The 4,446-nt window shown below is 53.5% G+C and overlaps 1 non-coding gene across 1 annotated transcript; it reads left to right on the forward strand.

Annotated features, from left to right (window-relative positions):
* Nucleotides 1-761: 761 nt before the first annotated feature.
* Nucleotides 762-837, forward strand: TRNAP-GGG (transfer RNA proline (anticodon GGG)). The gene has a single exon. It is a non-coding gene; the product is annotated as a tRNA-Pro (tRNA).
* The last annotated feature ends 3,609 nt before the right edge of the window (nt 838-4,446 follow it).

Consider the following 4,446-nt stretch of genomic DNA (forward strand, 5'->3'; position numbering starts at 1 on the left):
AAATGATTTTTATCTTCCAAACGAAAAGGCTGGCTTTGGAGTTTAATTAGCTAATTCTTGATCTCTCACATCAAAATTACTTGTCTTTCTGATGTCGGTGCCTAATCATTGAAGTGTTTACCAGGGAGTGTCTCTCCTCCACTTCCAAGCCATTTTTCTCCTACGTTGAGTAGCTGAAGTCGAAAGAGTGTCTTAATCCTCTCCCTGCTTCTTTTTCTAGTGCCTGCCGAGGCTGGGGAGGAAACCAGATTTACTGAGAAGCAACACCAGTCTGCTCTGTTGTGGGCATTTTATAGACATGATCTCATTTAATCCTTTTTGAGGGTTTTATTTTTGTTCTACAGATTACGGAACAGACTGGGAGAGGTAAAGTTTGTTTTTTATGAAGTCAGGGGAGGAAAGGGAACAGAGGATTTAGAATCGGACAGACGAGTTTAAGTTTCAGCCAGAGACCCCCTCCAGCAGCACGACCCTGGGCAAACCACTCACCGTCTCTGCGCCCCTGGACCGCTGCTGTCTGGGAGAACTTTCTGCGGCGATGGAAATGACCCTAATGTGTGATGTCCAGGGTGAAAGTCGTGACCACCTGTGGTTATGGAGCTCCTGAAATGTGGCTAATGCAACTGAAAAACTAAACTTAAATGTCATTTAATTTTAACTAATTTAAAAGAACATAAACCCATGTGGCTAATGGCTACCACATTGGTCAGTGCGATTCCGAGTTGAGACCATGCTCTCTGGTATCTAAAACCATGCTCTGGGCCCTGGCCGGTTGGCTCAGCGGTAGAGCGTCGGCCTGGGGTGCAGGGGACCCGGGTTCGATTCCCGGCCAGGGCACATAGGAGAAGCGCCCATCTGCTTCTCCACCCCTCCCCCTCTCCTTCCTCTCTGTCTCTCTCTTCCTCTCCCGCAGCCGAGGCTCCATTGGAGCAAAAGATGGCCCGGGCGCTGGGGATGGCTCCTTGGCCTCTGCCCCAGGCGCTAGAGTGGCTCTGGTTGCGGCAGAGCGACGCCCCGGAGGGGCAGAGCATCGCCCCCCTGGTGGGCAGAGCATCTCCCCCTGGTGGGCGTGCCGGGTGGATCCCGGTCGGGCGCATGCGGGAGTCTGTCTGACTGTCTCTCCCCGTTTCCAGCTTCAGAAAAAAAAAACCCAAAAAAACAAAAAACAACATGCTCTGGAATTCCTGCCCCGTCCACTGCCAGGGCTGCCCGGACCTCTGTTCTAATGCCACACTTCCAAGTGCGAGCAGTACCTACACCTCTGGCTCAGTTAAATTTGAGGAAGAAAAGGTAGTTTGGAGAAATTTTTCCCAGCAAGCTGCTGAGATCCTTGCCCAAGTATTAACCAAGTGGCACTTGCTTCCAGTTCTTCTCTTCTATACAAAGGTGTGAGGCTGCCTGAGCAGGCGGTGGCGCAGTGGATAGAGCGTCGGACTGGGATGCGGAGGACCCAGGTTTGAGGCCCGAGGTCGCCAGCTTGAGCGCGGGCTCACCAGCTAGGACCCAAGGTCGCTGGCTCGAGCAAGGGGTTACTCGGTCTGCTGTAGCCCCCCTGGTCAAGGCACATGTGAGAAAGCAATCAATGAACAGCTAAGGTGTCACAAATGGAAAACTAATGATTGATGCTTCTCATCTCTCTCCATTCCTGTCTGTCTGTCCCTATCTATCCCTCTCTCTGACTCTTGCTCTGTCTCTGTAAAAAAAAAAAAAAAAGGTGTGAGGCTGCCTGAGCCTCGTGGGGGGGGGGGGGGCGTGATGGGCAAGGCAGAATGGGAGCGTGCCTGGGGCCTTCTTCACAATGCCACCCACACCCCGACATCACCCTGCCTCCATGCCCCACCACCCCAAAAGGTGACAAAGACTACATCCCCAATGACTCTGCGGTTCCTGAATGGTCTACTTACATGGCTTCCGCAGAGAACCAACCACTGGAGCCGACGGAGAGGCACAGTGGTGCTGGCAATCCACCCCAGCTTGGGGGAGCACGTGCCTGAAGACACAGCCTCCCCCTCCATCTGCAGGGTCCACCGTGGCTCACGGTAGAGGTCAAAACCCTTCCTCCTGGCCTCCCAAGCGGCCACATAAAACCCTGATATGCCCCCTGGGAAGATGAGAGCCCCACATCTCTCCCTGAAGCAAACGAGCCCCGTCTGGAGTGGGGGACAGGCGTGGGGATGGGCTTGGGGGGCTGAGAGAAAGCAGCGGTGCCCCCCCCCCCCCCATCATGTATCAACACGGACTGTCCCTTCAAGTGCCGGAAAACTTGGTCGGGCATATTTGACAAGGTTTGCTTAAAAGTGAGCACAGAGCCTTCCCCGGTTCACGGTCTCCCAAGGGAAGAACAAAGCAAAGGCTTTTTGTTTTTGATTCATCTGTGATCCTCTATGATCCCCGTCGCAGAGCAGTTCCTCACTGTGCTGCCCGGCCATGTTTGCACCTGCTTCTCCTCCCAGGGCGGGAACCCGGGTCTTGGCTCCTTGGACCCGCCCACATGACTCAGCATATTTCCCGGAACAGCGACAACAGCAGCTGGCGCTCAGCACATCCTGCAGGCTCCTACACCTTGGGGGGTCTCACGTTACAAACCCCATGCCCTTTAATCCTGAAAACAAACTCGGGACTTTGTTTGCTTGTTTTCGTTATTTCTGCTGCTTCTCAATACTTCATGGTGAAAAATTTCCAACACGCAGCAGAGTTGAAGGGAGTTTACCGTGAACACCCATTCACCCGCTACCTGGTCTACAGTTAAGATTTTAGGACCGTGTGCATGGCGACATAGCTCTCCTTCTGTCCATCTATCAGTCCACCTTACTTTTGGATGTGTTTTAAAGTGAGTTCAAGTGTATTTTCCATCCTTGTTTTACTGATTCACAAACAAAACTTCAGAGAGGCTAGACATTTGGCAGAAGGCCACACAGCAAATAAGTGGTGGAGTCAGGCTTTGATGCTCCACCCCCTCACCCCAGAATCTGTGTCCTGCCTACTGCGCTACCCTGCATCCAACTAAGACTTGCTGAACAAGGGAATCGGCAATGTTATCTGTGGGCAGTGTAGGCACAGAGATGTTCATCTGTTGCCAAAGGACATGCTGCACTGACATGGGCTGTGCCCAGATTTTGAAGGTTTCCTCTGCTAATGAGATAAGAATTACTTATCGGACTATGGATTTATATTAGACTTTACATTAGTGTGGGGGTGATAGACAATCAAAACATTTAAAGGTCAGAGAAAAAATTCAGATAGTTATTATACCATGAAAAATAATTAAACAGGATGAGGAGGAGGAGGAGGAGGAGGAGGAGGAGGAGGAGGATGAGGAGGAGGAGGAGGAGGAGGATGAAGAGGAGGAGGAGGAGGAGGATGAGGAGGAGGAAGATGAGGAGGAGGAGGAGGAAGATGAGGAGGAGGAGGAGGAGGAAGATGAGGAGGAGGAGGAGGAGGAGGATGAGGAGGAGGAGGATGAGGAGGAGGATGAAGAGGAGGAGGAGGAGGAGGAGGATGAGGAGGATGAAGAGGAGGAGGAGGATGAAGAGGAGGAGGAGGATGAGGAGGAGGAGGAGGAGGATGAAGAGGAGGAGGAGGAGGAAGATGAGGAGGAGGAGGAAGATGAGGAGGAGGAGGAGGAAGATGAGGAGGATGAAGAGGAGGAGGAGGAGGAGGATGAAGAGGAGGAGGAGGAGGAGGATGAGGAGGAGGAGAGGAGGAGGAGGATGAGGAGGAGGATGAGGAGGAGGATGAGGAGGAGGATGAGGAGGAGGAGGAAGATGAAGAGGAGGAGGAGGAGGATGAAGAGGAGGAGGAGGAGAGGAGGATGAGGAGGAGGAGGATGAAGAGGAGGAGGAGGAGGAAGATGAGGAGGATGAGGAGGAGGATGAGGAGGAGGAGGATGAGGAGGAGGAGGAGGAGGAGGAAGATGAGGAGGATGAGGAGGAGGAGGAGGAGGAGGAGGAAGATGAGGAGGATGAGGAGGAGGAGGAGGAGGAGGAGGAGGAGGAGGAAGAGGAGGAGGAAGATGAGGAGGAGGAGGAGGAAGATGAGGAGGAGGAGGAAGATGAGGAGGAGGAGGAGGAAGATGAGGATGAGGATGAGGAAGATGAGGAGGAGGAGGAAGAGGAGGAGGAGGAGGAGGAAGAGGAGGAGGAGGAGGATGAAGAGGAGGAGGAGGAGAGGAGGATGAGGAGGAGGAGGATGAAGAGGAGGAGGAGGAGGAGGAGGATGGTGAGGAGGAGGAGGATGGTGAGGAGGAGGAGGATGGTGAGGAGGAGGAGGAGGAGGATGGTGAGGAGGAGGAGGAGGAGGAGGAAGAGGAGGAGGAGGAGGATGGTGAGGAGGAGGAGGAGGAGGATGGTGAGGAGGATGAAGAGGATGGTGAGGAGGAGGAGGAGGAGGAGGAAGAGGAGGAGGTGGTAGTGGTGGTGGTCTAGGACAGGCCTGAGAGTCAGAACT

The sequence above is a fragment of the Saccopteryx leptura genome, chromosome 6 (genome assembly GCF_036850995.1).
Source record: "Saccopteryx leptura isolate mSacLep1 chromosome 6, mSacLep1_pri_phased_curated, whole genome shotgun sequence".
In the NCBI taxonomy this organism is placed as follows: Eukaryota; Metazoa; Chordata; class Mammalia; order Chiroptera; family Emballonuridae; genus Saccopteryx; species Saccopteryx leptura.